Raw genomic sequence first — 23244 nt, forward strand, 5'->3', positions numbered from 1 at the left:
GCATCATAAACAAACTGTTTACACACTGGTTGGAACAGAATTAGAAGAAAAAGAAATTTATTTATTTTCTCCCATGAAGATACCTAGGGGGCTGAATATAAAAATCGTATAGTTCATAACATCATAGGCCTAATATCAATGTCTTCTGACAAGTACAATGAATTGTGATCACACTCTATCAGTTTAGAAAACGTCTTCACCGTAAGATTCGTTGCTTATATAAATATTGTTCTTATTGTGTTTGGTCGTCGGCAATGGATAGGACAAAGTATAGTTGATATAATATTGTACATGTTTGTTTTTGAAAAATTCGTGAGTGCTTATGAAGCACATGAGGTAGATTTCGCCCAGAGTGCCGGTTTTGTAACTATGGCTGGAGGTGCAAGCAACCCTGTTAATGGAATTATCTGCAATTATTCAGTGAGAGACTGATCAATCTGTGAGTCAGCCACTTTCTCTTGAAGTTATTCATCTCATGAACAATCTGAAACTATTCATTCCGAGAAAGATTTTTATGGCCTTTTTCCACCACAGGATTTTCTCATGTTTCCCTGTACACCTCCTCCAGAGTCAGCTCGGTCTAATATTGCGTATTTAGGTATGATTTCTCAGGTATGTGATGTTTTATCCCTTTTTTATGAATTCCTACAATCCTCATCCTCTTTTGTTGTATGATAGTTCTCAGTTCTTCCTTACCATATTTAGTTTTCCCACTTTCTTTGGATATTAGGGTTCATACAAAGCAATTTACTTCATTATTGGTTGAAAGTTCCAGCATGTCTTGCTTCCTATGTGCTGTGGATAGTTTGTTTGACGAACCATCAAGTAGCCTATCCGTTTTAAGACTCATAGGTGTTGGAATCTATTTTGCCAATTTGGGAGTACCCCCTGACTTCCAGTGCTTTTAACCCATGCCTCTGTCTTATCCTTACTTTTGTGGTATTTATCTACCATACATTTACTTTCAGATACTCTGTACAAAAGTTCTGAGGTTTATGAGGAACAGCCTCTCCTTTGTTACTTCTAAGATGACTCATTTTTCATTCTCTACTCTCACCTTGCATACATAATTTTTCTGTTGTTGAAACATACTGGGTCAAAATGCAGCCTTCTGTCAGATTTATTTGCTGCCCACTTAGGAAATCATGTGTAGCTCTGTTTCTTAGTATATTTTCAAACGTATTTCAGACCCTTTGGAATTGCATGCTAGGAACACTCTATCCTTTCGTTTTTGGTAGCTCATTTGCCACAGTTGGAATCGAGACAAGCCCCTATTCCTGTTTCCCATCCTGGTGCTTCCCAGCTTTTACCTGTTCCTCTTTCCAGGTGTTTTTTTCAGTGTAGATCATCATAATATCAACAGTACCAGTTGATAACTGGATGGGAGCTCAGTTGTGTGACTTTCTTCCCTTTTGGCAGTGTTTCACCACAGATTGGTGGATTATTTGGACATGTCCTATGCTTCCTTTACCTTCCTCTTTTTATCACAGATATCAATTTCTTTCCTTCCTCAGAATCCCATTAACAGCCAGCTTCTGTTGGAGGTAGTTCAGGACCTTCTGTCCAACAGAACATTGAATCTGGAAATCATCTCTTTCCCAGTTTCTATTCCAGCTGTTTGTTGTTGTCATTAAAATTGAAGACTGAATATCTGTCATAGTCTTTCAATTAATTTCTCAGTCTTTTTTTTTTTTTATAATATAGAGTAAAAGCAAAAAACATAAGTTTTTGCACATTGTAGTGAATATGTTTGACTTCCTCCTTCAATTATTCTGTATTGTAGAGGCAGTGCTGAATTATTTACTAGGCACAGTGCCTAGGGCCTATGAAAATTATAGGTCCATGAAAAGTTTCCTTAAAAGTTAATTTTTGGTTTAACTTATATGGCTGGTAGGGCCTACAAACAGTAGGTGTCTACGTCCTACAATCGTTTTGATACAGCATGGTGGAGGAACTTGGGATTGTTCTGGTTCTTTCCCTTCAACTGTCTTTTGTGTAGCTTATTCTGAAGATGTTATTTGTTTTAGGTTGGTTCTGGTCAATTTTTCTCTCATACACGTTTTTTCAATCCAGGACATCAGGTTTTTTAAGTTGATATACCATTTTGAATTCTTAACATACTCTCTCTTCAGGAGTCAGGGGTTTGATATCCCTTCTGGTCTCATTAATTTCAGGTGAAGATGGTGTGATCCTCATTCTACACCCACCCTCTCTATCTGTGTCAGTTTCCAGCAGCAAAGATTTTGGATGTAGTTGTCAAGTACAGTCCATCATGCCCTAGCCACTTTGTGTCTGGGGACACTTCCATTTTTCCCCAATACTAATTGGATTTACTTCTCAGTTTTTGTCTACCAGAATATACAACACATTTCCCAGATTGGTGAAGAGTATGGCTGATTTAGAAGTAGTGTAGTCTCCCACATCATATCTACATATCTGATTCTTTAGACTCAAGGTGTGCCCTTTGTACTCTTTCAAAGGGTGCTTCTTTTCTTCCCTTGCACCAATTCTATCTGATTATATAAGCACAGCTAATGTACCATATCAGAAGTTAGTTTTTCTATACATAAAATGTGCTTCCTCTCCACTGAAAATGAGTGCTTCAATTCTCCACTAAAACTCAAATGAGTATAATGAGTGTATAGCACTTTCCTTTGTGGAGGATTATCCACGATAATTTGCATGAGGGACATTAAAATGAGTCATTTTCAAAGGAAGGGAGGAAAAAAGGCTTGTGGCATGTTTTTCTTTCTTTTTTTTCACATAGAGGGCAGCACTAAATGAGACTAGTTATATGAAATACATTTTCTGTATAGGAAACATAACTTTCACTGTTGCCCTGCTTAATATCTTATTTTGTTGAAAATCACCTATATTTTCATGAAAATTGGGATCATCTAGAAATTTTTCCTTCTCTCTAGTATGTTTTCTGGGGCCTCCAAATTAACAAGGTGCCTTATATCCAATTTTATATTGTAAGCCTTGATATGGATATATCATCCAGTTGCAAAAGAGACCCAAGGCAACTCTCAGTCCTAACTTGTCAATTTAGAGGTCATTAGATGAAATTCTTATTGTAGTTTTGTTCTTATTTATTTTTCAGTTGTGTAAATAATCAGATTACTTAATAGTCTTACACAGTATTATTTGTTTAAGGGTTCATTTAACTTTTAAGAACAACTTTCAGGTTTCCTGCTGCCCTTGGAACTATTTCATTGTAAATCATGTTCAGTTTTGATGGCCATAATAATGCATTATTGCCTGAAAATACTTCTTTCATTGTAGTAAGTTTCTACAAAATGAGGTCAATCTTATTCCACACATTTTGATAAACTTTTCACTCAATCTCCACTGCATTTGGATGTTGGCTTTCTAGACTATGTTTAAGCAGATCAAAGACAAAAACAAAACAGCATTTTATGCTTCAATAAAACTGAATTGTGTTGGTAATCCAAATATTTTGTGTTAAAGCCTTCAAAACATATGCAGATAATAATTATTCACTAATGGATATAAACTAACCTGAGTTCTTTTTTGTCTTCAATAGTGTTTGCTAATTCAGAACCTGTTAGAGGGTTTGAAGAAGGTGCACTCCAGATGTGCTTTGCTGATCTTAGGCAGGTTAGTAAACCTTTACAAAACTCTACTATTTAAGTTCATATTAAAAGATATTACAAGTAATGTAAACATTGCTTTTGGACTAAATACATTTTATGTGGTTGCTGTACAATAGTCATTAATATTGTATATGTATGTAACATAGACATACATTATGTATATAGATATGTAATTAACAGTTACATTATGGAAGACATTAAACCTTGAAGAATGATATATGCTCATAGGAAGAAAAGTATGCAACTCTCACGAAATGCCTTTCAAAAATGAAACTAGTTAATGAAATAATTTCCTTAAAACTTGATAACAAACTTTCATTAAAGTAAGTAGTTTCAGCAAAAGTTTTATTTTGTAAATATTTTTTGGATTTTTCTGACAAAAATTCATTATTTAATGTAGTTATTTACACTTGGACTCTGAGTAGTTCACATGCAAAGTAATTTTTACATAAAGTATACAAATAATACGTTTTACCTTACTGTTTCTACATTTCATTTGCATAACCTCTAGAACCTCATAAATGAACATCAATTGTTGTTTTTTAAGGTAAATGTTTGTACTTTTTTCTCTCTTTTATGCACCGTATTACTAACTCTATTTGTGATCATCATAATCTGGAATTTTTTGCCCGTTAGCTTCAGTCAAGAACACTTTTTATGTGTCTGGGAACCAAATATATACACGAGATTTACATTCATTGTCAGTGACATCCGTCAATGTATTTATGGCATTTGCACTCGTGATTATAAATGTCACATATATGTTTGTAATTGATACATTTTTTGTTGACTTCGCTCTCTTGAACTTCGAATAATCCAGTTACATGTCTTATCACAGCTGTATGTGAGAGTGACTTATTTTGTCATGTAATTCTTGGAATTGTGATTTCTTCATGAAGTTATTTGCTTTTATTCTCTTTTTTATTATTTTTTCTGTTGACTAAATCACTGGACTTTTCTACAGGCTTTAAAAGAATTTCAAAGTAATTGTTAGTCAGATTGTTTACTTCTGCTATAATTATTTTGGTGAACTTTGTATTTGGTCATTCTAATTTGCTTGAGAAACATCTCTAGAATACTTTAGAATCCTCTTTTCATAGTCTTGCCTGAAACATCAGTCTGGTCTAGTTATCTGAATGGTAAATGGTGAACAAGTTTTTGTATTTGTCTTGTCCATCCCATAGTTCTGATGCTCATGAACTGTCATGGTTAGTAACCTGTATGGTCACTTCAGCCTGATTGTTAATTGAGAACTTTTTATTAACTACTAGATACCAGTTATTCATTACTTTTATCCTGTGTTTTGACAAATAATCTGCTTCCATATTCTTGGAAATCTCAAAGAACTATTTATTTCGTAGTCGTGGCTGAAAATCAATCATTAGTCTTCTTGATACAGAGACTGGTTGATATATATATATATACAGTAGTTTAAATATTCAGTGACCATCATGGAGGTCTGTTTTCTCTTTTTTTAACTCAAGGGAGTTTCAAGTTTGTATTATGTGAATTTTGTTGCATATTGCTTTTTCTTTGTATTAGAGGATGTGTGTCTCAGGTTAATAGGCTGGATTTTATTGGTCACTAGCCATTGTTAGGGAAGGTTGTATAAAGTTTTACTTGTACAGGTCTCACGCTTTTCTAGGTACAAGGAAGCACTTTGCTGGTCTACAGTACATGGAATCCTCTCTTACTTCACAAAAGAAATATTGTTTTTACAAACACCTAAAGTTAAAAAAAGGACAAAAACAGTTACATTATTTAACTAGTGTTTCAAGCAACTGCCCTTCATTAGGTTTGATATTGTTTAAGGTTATTTAATTTTCTCAAGTTTCAACACAACTGTTCATTCTTATTTGTGAATCTAGATTTAGAATTGATATTTTGTCTTCATTGAGCTTAGAGTAAGTTATTGCACAGTACATTTTTAAGCTTAATTATAAAACAAATAATACCCGAGGCTCACTTATTGCACCACGATAAGTTAAATAGCATTGTATTTATATTTTTTTAAGTTGTTTATTAACATTGAGGTATAGACAAGAGTAAGATAAAAGTTACCAAGGGTTTCAATGGAGTAGTGTTTCAACTAAGCCTTTGTTATAATAATGTTTTACACCCAATGCTTATATTTAGGCCATTAAATACACCTTCTGTTACTAATGTTAAGATCAGATGATAGCTAGTTGTGTCTTAGTGTGAATGTGTAGTATTTAAAGTACGTAATTCCCTCCAGTTTTACACTGTTAAATTAGGGATAGCTAGCTGACTTCCCTCTAGTCTTACACTGTTAAATTAGGGATAGCTAGCTGACTTCCCTCCAGTCTTACACTGTTAAATTAGTGATAGCTAGCTGACTTTCGTCTAGTTTTACACTGTTAAATTAGGGATAGCTAGCTGACTTCCCTCTAGTCTTTCACTGTTAAATTAGGGATAGCTAGCTGACTTCCATCTAGTTTTACACTTCTAAATTAGGGATGGCTAGTGCAGATAGCCCTCGTGTAGCATTGCATGAAATTGAAAACAAACAAACATAATTAAAGATGTATTAACTGTGGAAAATCAACCAAGTAAAATAGTTCCATATATTTTTGATATCACATCTTCCAATTATTTTAGTTTAGTCACAGAGTCCATCTGTCTCCTTTCACTAAAACTGATTTCTTATTATTGCTTTCTGACTTATAGTGTACAATTCCTTCTTCTTGTAATTTTGTTAGTTAATTTATGTATAGCAGTTTACTTTATTTTGGTGCACTGGAATTTATCTTGCAGAATTTTTGTAGTTATATTTTCTTATAACTTCTAGATCTTTTCATGACATGGGACTGGGCAACCTACTTTCATGACTATGGACAAGAAAATAGTAAGTATTGAAGGGTAAACCCACAAGTTGCTGTAGTTCTGCTTGAAAAGTAAGTGGAACATTAAAGTGATCAAAGTTAATTTTAAATGTCACTATAACTTGCTTTATTATAAATTGTTAAAGTCTTTCCAATAATTATTATGCATGTTTTAATTTTTAAAAATGGAAAAAGGAAACGTATAGCCACCTGAAAAGTTTTATGTTTAGTTACCTAGTTATGTGTTGCCCTTAAGAAACCTGATACTATTGATGTCTTACTCCAAGACATGTCCTGCAAGATGTCAAGTTTCATTTTTTAAATTAAAAGTTCAGTCTTATTTAGTTTCTCAACTAGCCTTTGACAGATGTAAATACAAATTTAGAAAGAATGAAGGTAAGATGATAAAGAGTTGTAGACTGTGAATAAAGTAATGTTTTATTTTTTCTTTCCTTAATGTTAGTTTATTTTTAGTATTGGTTAAATTGTTTGATATATATTTATATATATTTGTTTATGAGGATTATTTTGCATTGTTATCTTAAGATATGTATTTAGAACAAAACTAAACCTCCTAAGCTAGCTGAATTTTGTGTTTGGGATTATAGCAAAAAATTTGCTTGCATTGAGGGTACCATGACAAATGAATCAATAACTTTTAATCATCATAAGTATGGTGATATGTTAGACGTATATAATATTCATTACTCGTTTAATTTTTATTTGAACTATATAGGTATTTTGTTTTGATCAGAAGTTGGAAACAGTTGTAGATTTTATTACCAAAAAGTTTCTCTCTGTAGATGTTTTTTATCATAGTTATATATTAAACATAACTTGATAATTCTTTGTATTAATACCATAATTATTAATGAATCAATTTTAACTGTCTAGAGTTTAATAATAGTTGAATGTCTGTTGTGTAGTCAGTTAATCATACATGCATACAATTTGCACATATTCACAAGATGATAGGTTCCAATGCTTCACATTAAATAAACATTCTTAGATTTTCATCTCCACGTGTAATGTGAGAGTAATAAAACATTGAATACAAAGTAGATAAATATTATCAATATATTATTTTTCTAAGGTAGATAGAAATAAAATCTTAAATTTATGGTATAATGTTTATAACTAAAATTATATTTTACATTTTGAAGTTAATAATCATGAATGTGTTAGTTAATTTAGCCATAATTAGTTTTATTTAACAGAAAACCACTTAAATTCAGAATGTTTGTTTGTTCATATATTTAATAGTGCTTACCACAAATTTGCACAATTAATTGATACTTTCTTGCATATAAATACGATAGTTTTCCTTAACCTTTTTTTTATGATAACTAGGTTACTGGGATTTTTATAATGAAAGAACACCTCATGTATGAAAATAAGCAAGTGTACGCGCATGAACCAAAATAAGCTCCTGAACACACATGTAGGAAGATAAACACTTGAGTGTGCATGTATTAAAATAAGCACATGAGTGTGCATGTACGAAAATGAGCACTTGTGGGCGCATGTTCCAAAATAAGCACATGCGTGCGCATCTTATAATTTATGCACATGTAGGAATATTAATTTGTACTCATACAAGCACATGTACGAAAATAAGCTTTTGCGTGTCAATGTACAAATTTATGCACAAAATCAGCACCTTCGCTCATGTAGGGAAATAAGCATGTGCGTGCGCATCTACCAATGAACGGAAATGGACGCTTATCTATCAACTTACCTGCTAGCGCGCATGTAATAAAATAACCATTAGCTCGCGCATTTCCCAAAATGACAAACTGGGCGATAATGTACCAAAATCAGCACCCGTGCGCCCATCTACGAAAATAAATATCTGCGGGGTAATGTATAAATATACGCATCTGCGCGCACATATATATGAAAATAATCATTTGCAAGCACATGTATAAAAATAAGCATCGATTAATTTATGCGCATGCTCGCTCATGTACGAAAATAAGCACCTGCGTGCTCAGTTGTATTTTATTTTTGTATTCACTTGTGGATGAATTTTAGATTAATGTATTAAAACACAGATATTTGTTCCAGTTGAAAACGCTATTGATTTCAGTTTTATCTGCAGAAGAGTTACAGGTGTAAATTCATTGGGCTCTAGATTCACATGCACATCTAGTGATCGTTTTATCTCCAACATGAATGACACTATTCAAAGGAACAATACAACCAGTGATAAATAAATTTGGACAGTTTTTCTGACATCTTCCACCAGTGTCATTTCATTCACTTTGGTGGAGAATTATTCTTTCCCCCCTTTCTTCCTGTTATTTCCAGTTCTTCCAGTTTCTCAACATACACAGAGTTGATATATCCACAGTTAAGATGCCCTGCTTATAGCTTTGTCCTTATTCAAACATGGGGAAATTATATATTTCCTGTCACCAGTGCTCATACTTTGGTAAGTTAGATATTTATGTCCTCTGTCATCTGAGTTACTTCAGATGAATTGAAAGTTAGTTACTGATTGCTACTTTGTTTTTCTGGGTAAACTTAATTGTCTTGGATGTTCATTACTATTACTATTATAATCCTAATTTTTAGAAGTGCGGGACTTAATTATGTGCCCTTCATTGTCCTTGTTAATTTAGATATCTGTTAAGTTAGACATTAATTATTAATGTGTTTTTTTAAGGTAATTCTGGTCAATTTGCACATTCTTTATTATTCCATACTTTGTGGGTTAGATACAATTAGATGGTTTGCCCATAAGATATTTATCAGTATTTTGTTAAATGATTATGCTTTAATAGTTTCTACGTTACACAGCTTTACTACTTGTAATATTTCATTTATTCTGTCTGATTGTTTTTCATTATTGTTAACTGTATATCTTATTATCCTAATTTTCATCAGTGGGACTTAAAATCTTTTGACTTGTTATGTATTCATTTATTTCCCATGGCTAAACTTGATTTTGGCTACTTCAACGTGATAGAAACCGAATAGAAACCTGTGATACCAGAAACCTAATTTAATCCCAGTAATCTACACTTTATTGTTCTGCCCCATGGTGTCCACTTTATTGATAGCTGTTTGCAACTTTAAGTCCAATTCTCAAATTCAAGACCCTACCATTTAGACTAACCTTGGCTCTAAGTTGTGTGGAGGTACAAACATTTTTCTGACTCTGAGTCTTTGCACACTTCATTCTGTGGATTATTGGCTCCTGCTTGCTTCCATCCATTTGAAGTCCAGAGGCCACACTACTCTGCTCTAAGAAGATGCACTATTGAGTAGGATTCCTAATGATGGAGAGAAGTCTCTTCTTACCCTTCTCAATACCTCATTTAGTGATTAGTTCTTCTTTTCCACCTCAGTAAAGTTTAGCTTCCTCCTTCATCTTCACGTTTGGAATGAATAATTCACACATCCATCACCTTCCAATCTCTGGTCTACCATGGAGTGTTCACTCCATACCACCTTTATTGAGGTTCTTAAGCTTTGTCCCACTTCCCTCTACTTCTGCTGGGATAGTGGTTGTTATGGTGCATTACAACATCTTCAAAGTAGTCACTTATATCATAGAGCCAGTGGTACCAATTCCAGGTCTCTGTGCTCATGGTCACCACATTATGATTGTAGCTTTCCATTTTCCTGGCTCCCTAAATTTGGTTTTAAATTGATTATATTCTCCCAAGTTTCTCCTCATGGAGTGGCCCCTCATTTTGTGGGTGTCAACACTTCAAACCTACATGTATGGCTTTAGTCAGTTCCATTGTCTCAGCCCAGTCTCTGGTTGAATGTGTTACATTTTTCCTTTCCTGGTTCATCAAGCCTCTGTCCATGTCTATTACCACAGATAATCTTTTGAATGTTGTCTCTTTCTCATTGTTTCTGCACTTCTCATCTTTCCCTATTATTCACCTAGTTGTTAAATAAAGACTTCTCCACTTCGATTGTGTCTGGCTATTGGGCGGCTTTACTGATTACCCAACATTTCATCTGGATTTATTTTTCCCTCCTTTTATACATCTTTGAATTGTTTATTGTGATATCAGATATGTGTTAGTAAATCCATCACAGTGGTCACATACTTAATAAGATAATTCAATATGAACGATCATATGGCGTCGCTACACGGGCGTCGTGTGCCTAAATGTAGGAGTTACTGCCATCTGTGATAGGTTTCTAAAAGTACCGTATCGTAGGTGTGATTGGTTACGAAATGTTAGTGTGGTCACTAGAGTTATCGTTCTTAGTAAAATAACTTTTTTTCTGTCAATCATGGGTTTCAGCAAGTGGAAGTATATAATGTCAGGCTGTCACTCGAACGCATGGACGGGATTACTGGTTTGTTTATTTGGTTTGTCTTGAATTTCGCGCAAAGGTAATCGAGGGCTATCTGCGCTAGCCGTACCTAATTTAGCAGTGTAAGGCTAGAGGAAAGACAGCTAGCCATCACCATCCACCGCCAACTCTTGGGCTACTCTTTTACCAACGAATAGCGGGATTGACTGAACATTATAACATTATGTCATTTGAATAAATGATTAGAGAAACATAGTGTTCTAATTAGTTGTTTTAAAATATAAAACACATTATTATACTTGTGTTGTGAATTGTTTGTATGTTTCTTTTATCAGCCAGTAATTAAAATACCACTGGCCTTGTTATTTGAACAATAAACAGAGATGCGAGGAATGTGAGAAAAGTATCACCTCTTGTCTATTGTTGGCTTTGTTCTTTCGAGTACTAGCCTGCAATGTGTGAAAGACAAAGATGAACTGCACAAAGAGATGGGTCGATATGCAAATAATTAAACGTGTTCAAAGATAGAAATAAATACATTTTCATAATATCTTATTATAAATGGAGCTTAAAGCTCATTCTAAATCCCATATCTAAAGGTTTTCTTGATAATTTGTATAGTAAAACTACTTACACTCATGAAATACTATTCAGTAGTGGTATAGATATGTCTGGTATACAATAATTTTTTAAAAATAAATTTTTGATATAATTAGATTATGAAACATTAAAGTTTTAATATAATTGTAAAATGATAAAATGATCGTGGATGCATAACAAAAATATTCCCCCCTGGATATTAATTACTAAAACAGTGATTTGTTTTTGGTTTTAAATTTCGCGCAAAGCTACATGAGGATTATCTGTGCTAGCCGTCCCTAATTTAACAGTGTAAGGCTATAGGGAAGGTAACCAATCACCATAGCTGACCGCCAACTCTTGGGCTACTCTTTTACCAACGAATAGTGGGATTGACCTTCACATTATAACGCCCACATAGCTGAAAGGTCGAGCATGTTTGGTGTGACGGGAATTCGACCCCGCCACTCTCGGGATTACGAGTGGATTGCCTTAACCACTTGGCCATACCGGGCCTAAGCGATTACTGTGTGTGTGTTTTTCTTATAGCAAAGCCACATCGGGCTATCTGCTGAGCCCACCGAAGGGTATCGAACCCCTGATTTTAGCATTGTAAATCCGTAAACATACCGCTGTACTAGCGGGGGACAAAAGAGAAACAGATAAGGTGAGTACTTTCTCCATCTTTTTACTGTGGGTTAAAGTATACCCACGACATTCACTAAAAATAAACCACTGTTTGTCCTGTTTCTTCCCTCTCCCTCAACACCCGGAGATGCATCAAGTCAGATTATCGCCCGGAATTGTTACCCGGTGGAACAATGGTAAATTTAAAGACTTACAATGCTGTAATTACGGATTAGATTCCTGGTGTTAGGCACAGCATATCACTCACTGTAATTTTGCTCTGTAACAAAAAGCAGCAAGTACTTCTAAAGCGTATGTGTTATTTTTAAAACCCAGTAACAGGTATGAGCAAATCCCTCATTAAACCACGTGCAATAGAGGGCGGTGCATGCGTTTTCTGAAGAATTGAGATCTGAAATTAAAAATATGAACTTCATTACAACATTTAATTTTGTTTTCCCACGTATGATGAACAATGTCACCTAGGCCTACTGGATTTAGGTCTGAGCATTTAAGAATGTGTCTTCCTTGGCCTAAAATCCTAGTGACTATATCTCGTCTAAAAACTAAGTTTAATGTACCTACAACATTAACACCTCTCCAATATTTGTTATTTTCACTTCCAGAACAAACTAATTGATCACTCGTAGCGTTAAGAATAAGAAACACTTTGATCCATTTTATGGATGTTTCTAATGCTCGCTTACAGTTTAAAGAGATATCTGATGTCTTGGATTTTACTTTAGGAGATGAAGAAAAATCGCAATCCGCTTCTTAGAAATTTACAGTTGGTGTTGGATTAACTACAAAATCCACATTTTCAATGTCGGCTGGCGCTGCTTGTGGCTATGCTACCCAGGCGATTACACATTACTGTATGAGATTATATCGGGTTTCAGTGTATTTATCTGTATCGTATATGATGTTATTATTATCCGATAACACACGTGTACGCAATTTTTTTCTAATCCTATCAGCAACATAACGTGTAATTACTACAGAAAATAGAAAAGCATTAGGAGGGAGGAAAAAACCAACTACGTTTAACTGAAGTCTAAAATTTTATTTCAGAAACACAGAGACAGAATAAAATGGCCATAAAAAAACATAGGAAAGGACAAAAAACACGTAAAATTTTAGAAAAAATGTTATTGTGAGAAAATAAGAATTGTATTATCCTAAATAATAACAATAAATATCTTACTTTAGGCGGATGGCGGGTTCTAAACCATTCGCTATACTTACATGCTCTTTCATCTCTAACAGTGTAGTAATGTGACGGACGATCCTAGTATTTGACAAGAGAACCTCAAGAGTCGGCATTGGGTGCTATTGAATAACGCCCTCTAATATATTAATTGTAAACTAGGATAGAATTCGAGTAGCTGTCGACAAAATTCGGTAACAAATAATCGCACAAAAATAGACACAAGATGGCATCTAACTACAAAATCCAGACGTAATAACAATGAAGTTGAAAGAAATACTACATAGAATAATTGTGTTTTCTATATTTGCTATAATTTATTCTGTTTCATTCGGTTATACGTTAATGCAATAGGCCTTGTTCTTTCATTAATTAATCAAGTATTAGCCGCAGTGCAAATATGAGTAAAACATATTTCTTAACAGTCGATATGGAAAAACAGCTTAATTTATTTATTAACAACGAACAAGCAAAACAATCACTTAGAAAGAGGGAGACAAGTAAACTATGATATTAATTATAAAAAAAAAAAAAAAACTAAATCTGTAGCGGACAAAAATTCTGTAGCAATCGCTACAACTTAAAGAAGAAATACTGGAACATTTTGAAACCCCTGTTTACGTGATCTCATCCTGATCAGGCTACTTTAGTAGAACGGAAGAGATGCTTGCAAAGGTAAATCAATATCCTTCGAAGCAATCTTTGACAACCGAATAACCACAACATGTTCCCATGTTTTCACATTGTTTTTTTTAATTAGTCTTGTTAGTAAATCCATGTCCACCGTGTTTATTAATAAATAAATGTTTACCATGTCCTGAAATCATGTTTGTCTGACGCTGTTTCCTATTTACTCGGGCTAAAACAGTGCTTAAGGCACTCCACTCATAATCTAAGGGACGCAGGTTTGAATCCCCGTAACACCAAACATGCTCGTCCTTTCAGTCGTGGAGGCGTTATAAGGTGACAGTCAATCCCACTATTCGTTGGTAAAAGACCAGCCCTAGAGTTGGCGGTTGGTGGGGATGACTAGCTGCATTCCCACTGCTAAATTAGGGACGGCTAGAGCAGATAGCCCTCGTGTAGCTTTGCGCAAAGTTTAAAAAAAAACAACAAGAAAACAAATCACTCTTTTAGTAATTAATATCCAGGGATGAATATTTTCGTTATGCATCCAGTGTCATTTTATTATTTTACAATTATATTAAGAACTTTAATGTTTCATAATCTAATTATATCAAAACCCATACTTAAATTTAACTTTAAAAAATCATCATATACGAGACATATCTATACCACTACTGAATATTATTTCATGAGTGTAAGTAGTTTTACGATACAAATTATCAAAAAACCTTTAGATATGGGATTTAGAATGAGCTTTCAGCTCCATTTATAATAAGATATTATGAAACTGTATTTATTTCTATCTTTTTTTACAGTTCATTGTGTCTTTCTCACATTACAGACTAGTCCTCGAAAGAACAAAGTCGACAATAGACAAGAGGTGATACTTTTCTCACATTCCTCGCATATCTGTTTATTGTTCAAATAACAAGCCCAGTGGTATTTTAATTACTGACTGATAAAAGAAATATACAAACAATTCACAACACAAGTATAATAATGTGTTTTATATTTTAAAACTACTAATTAGAACACTATGTTTCTCTTCCCATTTATTCAAATGACATGAACAATGTGAAATATTATATCGTGGTCAGTGTTGTTTACTTACACCATATAGTTAAACATGAAACAATGAAAGAAAACTGTACTTTTTAAAACAAATGTTGGTCACAATGAAGAACATTGTAAAATGTCTTCAGTATTACATGTTCTCTCCTTATCAATAAAAGTATTAATACCCTTACCAGGCGTTCTGAGATACATTTTTGTTTTAAGTGGGGTTTTGGTCATGAAGACTGTTTTTTCTGTTGCGAAAGAAAGAAATACATTTGTATAATTTCGGTGTATGAAAACTATAAAAACAATAAATAAAATAATAAAGACATTTTGGTTTTTTCTTATTAATTTGTTTAACTGCAATTCAACAAACATAACATATTCTTCAGAATATTGGTCAATTTGTGCCGAATTATATATTGGTGAAGCAAATCGTTTAAAATTAAAGATAAATTTATACAAACTCTTTATACGTAAGGTCCCCAAAACAAGGTACATTTTATACCCACAAACATTTTAATGAAGTATTTTGAGAAAATTTTAAATTTAGAAAGAATCCTATTTTCCACGTTTCCTCTCTTTGTGTCTCGGCATAGCCAGGTGGTTAAGACGTTTGACTCGTTGTCTGATGATCGCGGGTTCGAATTCCAGTCGCACCAAACATGCTCGCCCTTTCAGCTGTGGGAGCGTTATAACGTGACGGTCAATCCCACTATTCGTTGGTAAAAGAGTAGCCCAAGAGTTGGCGGTGGGTAGTAACGACTAGCTGCCTTTCCTTCTGTCTTACGCTGCTAAATCAGGAACGGCGAGCGCACATAGCTTTCGCGAAGGTTTATCTCGAAATTTAAAAACAAACAATAAAAGTAATAATAGCCATGTCAGCTGCTCCCTATTCTTATTTTTTATGGGCTTATTTAATAATCTATTTATATTGTTGTGTTTGCTTCTTGATAAATAATTTTATTATCGTTGGATTCTTATTTACTGTGTGTTTGTATTACATGTGTTTTAGATATATACAGGGTGTTCCCAAAACATGTATACACAATTTAAATGATTATAACTCAAACTTTCTTATTTTACAGATACAACTGATTTGAAGTAATGGAAGAAGTAAAACTAAGCTTTGATAAAAGGAAAGTTATCTTAAAGTGCTACTGAAAGTGTGAGAACGTAGCTGAAGTGTAAAGACGGTTTAAGAAAGGAGTTTCAAACATATCCACTCACCATTATTCGTATTAGAGATACGTTTCAAACAAATGGAACTGTTCAAGACGTCCATAAAGAGCGTTCTGGAAGCCTGCAGTCGTCCACCAGTTCCACACGAGAAGCAGAACTTTTGGAAAGTCTCCACCGATCTCCAAGAAAATCTGTTCGGCAAACAGTCCGTGAGACAGGAATCCCAAAATCGAGCGTCCATCGCATGTTGAAGCACGCTCATTGGAAAAGTTTTATTCCAGCATTAGTCCACACCCTCAATGAAGATGATTCTGACTGGATTTTGTGAGTGGAACCTGGCAAAACCTGCAGAGGATGCACGGCTTCCAAACAAGATTGTCTGGAGCAATGAGGCCACATTTAAGTTAAGTGGCTCAGTTAATCACCACAATTGCACCTACTGGGCTCATCAGAACCCGCCTGTTACGGTTGAACACCACGTAAACTTACCAGTGGTTAACAGTGTGGTGTGGATTACCAGCGTTAGGCGTAACTAGACCATGCTTTTTTCGAAAACACAGTCAATGGTCTCGTTTATTTGAACGTGTTGCAAGAATCTAGCGTGTCACGCATTCGAGAGCAATTTGGAGATGAGGAGTTTTATTTCCAGCAAGATGGAGCAACTCCCCACTACCATCGTAATGTGAGGACCTATCTTGACGAAAATATCCCTAACAGGTGGATTGGGTGAAGAGGTGGCACTACATCTCCCCTACGTTCACCAGACCTCTCACCTACACGAGGGCTATCTGCGTTAGCCGTCCCTAATGTAACAGTGTAAGATTTAGAGGGAAAGAAGCTAGTTTCCACAACCCACCGCCAATTCTTGCGTTACTCTTTTATCCACAAATAGTCGAATTGACCGTAATATTATAACACCCCCACGACTGAAAGGGCGAGCATGTTCGGTGTGACGAGGATTCGAACTCGCTACCCTCAGATTACGAGTCGAGTGTCTTTACCACCTGGCCATGCCGGGCCTGGTTTTCTCATCGAATGAGTGTATGCTGTTTAAATTAGATATAGTAATTTTATTCTCGAGATCTGATTTGTCTAGAACGACAACAGAAGAAAAATAACAAACATCTAAATCTATTTTTTTATCCCTATATTGATAGTGTTGTTCAACGTGTAACCTTATTAAACACAAAACACTATAACACAGACTACTAGTCAAAACGGGGAAGCAGTATAGATTTGTAAATAAAAATAATTTCCGATTTTGACTGATTTAACAAAATATACCCAGAGTTGTGATACTTTCGTATCGGCCTGGCATGGCCAGGTCGGTTAAAGCGTTCGACTCCTCATCTTAGGGTCGAGGGTTCGAATCCCCCCTCACACCGAACATGCTCGCCCTTTCAGTCGTGGGAGTGTTATAATCTGACGGTTAATCCCACTATTTGTATTGGTAAAAGAGTAGCTCAAGAGTTGGCAATGGGTGATAATGATTAGTCGCTTTCTCTCTAGTCTTTCACTGTTAAATTAGGGACTAGTAACGCGTGAAGTTAAAACTAAACTTATATTCTACAACTTAATGAGTCTCTATTAGGTTTGAAGGCTGTTAATGCTTGAAAACCGCATTTCCATACCTGTGATGGGCACGACCCAGATATCCCGTTATTTAGACTGCTTCCCCAGCGGCACAGCGGTATGTCTGCGTACTCCCACCGCTAAAAACTGGGTTTCAATACCCGTGGTGAATAAGCACAGATAGCTTATTGTGTAGCTTTGTGTTTAATCACTAACACGCAAAACACTTAGAATGAAATTGTTTACTTAGTTTGTAAATCACTGCAGCTAAGTTTCTTATTATTCAAAACTAGTAAAAGAAGCGAATTACTTTAAGATGAACCAAGAAAACAAAGCGTATAACATTTACCAATACAAATTCATACTACAGGGTGAATTTAAAGAAACCCATTATTGGAAATGATTATATCTTAAATAAGTAATACTTGTTCTAGGGGAATTATGCTTCACCAGATAAGAATATTGATATTTATTTGTACAGGTACAAGATGACTCAAAAACTGTCTTAGAAAGTGTTTAATATACCTTCTGTTATTCTTTATGAGAAGATAAAACCGAACCCTAAATTAAGACACTGCAAGTATTATCTATCCTGGACAATTTTCATTGATACACTGAATAACGTAGATAGATCCTTAAAATCCCCTGGCCTGATCCTCACAATACCCCATAATAAAAATAATGCCAGTCTGTTAGAGAAGCTCCCTGCCCTCTCAGTGGCATAGCGGTATGTCTTCGGACTTACAAAGCGAGAATCCGTGTTTTGGTATCCTTGTTGGGCAGAGCACAGATAGTCCATTTGTTTAGCTGTGGACGTAATTACAAACTGTTGGAAAAGCGATATAAGTATACAATGTAATGTGGTTTTGAAGCACGCTGTGCTAGGTACGAGCCTTCGTGATATGCCCCGCATGGTCAGATGGTTAGGGCGTTCGACTCGTAATCTGAGAGTCGCGAGTTCGAATCACCGTCACACCAACATACTTGCTCCTTCAGCAGCAGAGGCGTTATAATATTACGGTCAATCCCACTTTTCGTTGGTAAAAGAGTAGCCCAAGAGTCGACGGTGGGTGGTGATGGCTAACTGCCTTCCCTCTAGTTTAATACTGCTAAATTAGGGACGGATAATGCAGTTAGCACTCATGTAGCTTTGCGCGAAATTAAAAGAAACAAACCAACTTTTCATGACTAAAGCTTTTTTTTTTTTCAATATGCCTTTGGTAAAACTGGGTTATTTTAGGAAAAGTAACTTTTCAGAAACGAGCAGTGTACTCATTGTATTCACACTGTACGAAGAAAGTTTCCCGAAATTACATATTGGATCAACATTTAGCAATAACGTTTTAAAGAAGAGCTAACACTAACTTCGGTTCACTTACTGGCAAATCAAGTGGTTTCTGGGGCGTATATGTGCGCGAGATCATAACAAAAATAGTTGTAATTCGTTGATATACATTTAAGATATGCTACAGTTAGCTTAAGTTATTTCTGATGATCCTAGGCTTAGGGGAACATGGAATTTGTTAAGTGTAAGTAATAGAAGACCCTAGAGATAAAAGTCGACACTGAATCAACCGAGTCACTGATTGAACAGTGATCTGAGTATAGCAGAGAAGGTTTGAACTTATTTCTTTCCTAACCAGATTTGAGATTCACAAACAGCGTTCGAAATCTAGATGTTTGGTTATCTCTTTGTTTGTCAGAATAAAACAATAACTATCGTTCGTGTAAAGTTGAAACTCGCATGATTAAAAGGAAATCTTTCCCAGAATAGAAGAAGCGTTGTCAGTTCATATATACACTCAATCATAAGTTGGATGCAACTAGTATGGCTATTAAAATAGAAAACTTTAGATACACATCGGGAATTGGACATTAAGCAACGATGAAGTTCGCTCTTCACAAATATGCTTCTGATACACAACTCACTTTTGTACATGCTTAAATACACAGTCGTTTTCCTATAGTGAGAGAAATTGTTGACGAAACTGGATTCGTGTTTATAATTCGTGTGAAAATCTTATTTTGAGATTGGAATAAACTTGAAGGTATGGTTAGTTTTATAATCATAAACTCTATGCTTGATTTTGAGTTTACGTAAATTGCCGTTTTATGGAACGTGTTGTTTGTGGACAAAAAAAATGTTTTAAATTTGCTCAAACAAAATAATAAATTTGTAAGAATACCCAGGTCTGGCGTAGCCTCTATGGTGTTAGACTGCAGACCGATGACCGATGGGTCCGTGATACAAGACATGATGCCTGTAAACACGCTCAACATTTTCAGCTGTGGATGTATCGTACAGTTAACAGTAACTTCCGTTATTCGGTACAAAGAACTGAACAAAGCCCTTGTGGCGGCGGTTGTTGTAGGTTTGTCGTTATTTGAAAATTAGTGACATAGTTTCTGACCTGGCCATCTAGTCCATCTACTCACGAGGTAGGTATCTAACGTGTATACTTTCAAGAACTAAAGCTTCAGTACACGTTTTAAGGAATACTGACTTATTTCATTAACATGGAGAGAGACGAAATCAGTCATACATTTCACAACTTTAAGAAACATGGACCATTGATCGTGTTTTATTCAGGAACCAGAAAGAGTTCCAATAACTTTGGTGTTTCTATTCCAATAAAATCAAAGTTTGTACAGGTAGTAGGGACATAAACAGAGAGGAAAACATCTATGACTGTTAACCTCACATCATACCAGAGATTGTTTCCTTTTAGTTCCTGATATATAGGATACAAATAACTTTTATCTTCTTTATGAAGGCTACCTTCTGCTGAATGTCATCTGTTATGTTGTACATCTATGTAAGCTGAATACGTTCACCAACAGCCCAAAGAGCCATCTGTGGGACCACAAATGACCTATCCAATTTCATTGAGTATTTCACTTGCATGGTTTCGAAACACAGTACTGATAAGACCCAGGAAATTGTCAACTAGAACAGTAAGACAAACAGTCAACCTTTTCTTATTGCTGTCTACGGAATTTTTTATCGCTGATATTTATATATCTATGTGTGTGAGGCTTATTGTGTTACCAACAGTTACAGGTGATCCCACTTGATTATAGAAGTACATTATGCAAATATAATAATAAGTTGGAAAACAACGATTTATGATCATAATGAAGCGGTTTATTTTGGTGAATTATACGACACGTTTCGACAGAACACTAGTTTGTTTTCTTTAGGCAAGATCTGTAGGATTCTAGCGCATTATACAGTCTATACACAGTAGTCACTGTGCAGTTTTCTCTGTTAATAAATATATAAATGTACAGTGACTCTCCGAACACCCTGTAGTATAAAATATTAATATCAATAAGTTGCACGTGTTCTTAATATACTAACAACTTCAAGTTGAAAAATGTCACGGATCATATCCAAGAAGACAAACCAAAGTTGTGTAAAAACGTTTAGAATATTTTTAAAATATGTATCACCTAAAGGTTCTTATAAATCGTTTTGCCAACTTATTACTAGGCCCGGCATGGCCAGGTGGTTAAAGCACTCGACTCGTAATCTGAAGATCGCGAGTTGGAATCCCCGTCACACTAAACATGCTCGTCCTTTCAGCCGTGGGGGCGTTATAATGACTCGGTCAATCCCACTTTTTAAATGCCCCCCGCTAGTAATGCGGTAATTTTACGAATTTACAATGCTAAATTCAGGGGTTCGATTCCCATCGGTGGGCTCAGCAGATAGCCTGTTGTGGCTTTGCTATAAGAAAAACACACGCTTATTGGGCGTAACTTTTCGGCGTATTTTATGTAAGTTGCTAAATTATTATTCGTAAACTAGAATAATTTACATAATTTTCGTCCAGCCGACATGTTTTCCACCAAGTTTTTAATATATTAATTTAGATTTTTGTTAGTCGTAGGCAGCGTATCATGAGGAGCCTGGCATGGCCAAGCGCGTAAAGCGTACGACTCGTAATCCGAGGGTCGCGGGTTCGCGCCCGCGTCGCGCTAAACATTCTCGCTCTCCCAGCCGTGAGGGCGTTTTATGTGACGATCAATCCCACTATTCGTTGGTAAAAGAGTAGCCCAAGACTTGGCGGTGGGTGGTAATGACTAGCTGGCTTCCCTCTTGTCTTACACTACTAAATTAGGGACAGATAGCTCTCGAGTAGCTTTGTGCGAAATTCCAAAACAAACAAACACACACTTATTACTATAAGCTATCTTTTACTACCCAAATTAAAAACTTGTTTGAAAATACATTAAAACTGAAATCGAAATGGAATTGTAGTGAAATTTTATTTAACATTAAGACCAAGTTCGCAGGCCAACGTAAGGCTTTTGGAGAAAAAAAGATTAAGCCAGATCCACGACGACTGCAGTATGTTAGATACATGTACATGTAATTTTCTGTTTTTTTATTAACTGTAGCTCTAAAATTATCGTTTCATTATTGTACATAAATCTGAATTCCGAGATTGATTCTGACTTCTATTCTATTGTTTATATTATTATGCCTTAAAGAGTTAATTAGCATATTAATCATTTTGACATTATCTTTGTAATCCCTTGAATAATTAGATATCTTAATAGTTCCTATATTAAGCGTACATATCGGGTGCATAAAATATATTCAAATTAAACTCATAAGCTACGACTTCTAGATACACCAGAATCCCACTAACCTTATAAGTTATGGCTTCTAGATACACCAGAATCCCATTAACCCTATAAGTTATGGCTTCCAGATACACCAGAATCGCACAACTCAATACAATCAGTAACTTAAACCTCTCTAACCATTTTCTTAATCGTATGTGTTTTGTACGTCACACCTGACTTATTGGAGAGTATAAATTGTTGAGATAACAAGAGTCTATTAATTATGAAAATTTGAAGAAAATTAAAACAATCACTTATCAGAAATAGTAAAATTTAAACTATTTATAGATAGTATTGGTATGCTCATTGTTTAAGTTTATTTATATATATATTTACTTTGGAGAAGTAAACGTCTTGTCATCTCGCCACACAGAATTTTGAAAATCACCGAAAAAAACAAAAAAGAAAACGGGTTCACGTTTCATGTTTTTCATTAAATTTGTGGCTAATTTTCTTGAAGAATAAAAAGAAGTGATTAACAAAATCAAATAAATTTATGGTATCTAAGAAACGTTCTAGAACATAAATAACACATATAGTTATTCTCAAGTAACGCCCCCTACAGGAGTATACGTAATGAACAAACTGTAGCACCTTAAATGTGTCACGTCTCACCCACCTATCAAAAAGCACGGAACTAACCAGGCCATCTGTGATGCCATAACTCATCACTTAATGTGTACTTCCACAGTAGGTGGGGGGAGTTTTGAATATGTTTCTATTACATTTTTTTTCATACAGGCAGAAAAGCTCAGCATCTAAGGTAAGAAGTTTTCAGACTTAAGAGGAGCACTTAATGAAGCACTTAATGAAGCACTTAATGACCGGAATACGAGTGTCATCCTGTATTCATGAAAAAACAACAGAGATGCACAGCTACATCTCTGAAAATGACAACCGACAGACGCGTCTTTTCTGAGAGTTTTAACTTCATTAACGATTTACAGCTCTGGTCAGTTTGTCAAGAGCATTTATAGACCCACCAGGAAAATTTCTCCAACCTTCCTGACCTCTC

At 35.1% G+C, this 23244-nt stretch overlaps 1 long non-coding RNA gene across 1 annotated transcript in view; it reads left to right on the forward strand.

The window, feature by feature from the left end:
* Nucleotides 1–469: 469 nt before the first annotated feature.
* LOC143256139 (uncharacterized) overlaps nt 470–23244 on the forward strand; it is a 141573-nt gene continuing 118798 nt past the window's right edge. The window contains exons 1-3 of the long non-coding RNA XR_013031183.1: nt 470–612; nt 3548–3621; nt 6427–6483. This is a non-coding gene — a long non-coding RNA (uncharacterized LOC143256139). The remainder of the gene's footprint in view (nt 613–3547; nt 3622–6426; nt 6484–23244) is intronic.

Source organism: Tachypleus tridentatus, chromosome 7, assembly GCF_004210375.1.
Source record: "Tachypleus tridentatus isolate NWPU-2018 chromosome 7, ASM421037v1, whole genome shotgun sequence".
In the NCBI taxonomy this organism is placed as follows: Eukaryota; Metazoa; Arthropoda; class Merostomata; order Xiphosura; family Limulidae; genus Tachypleus; species Tachypleus tridentatus.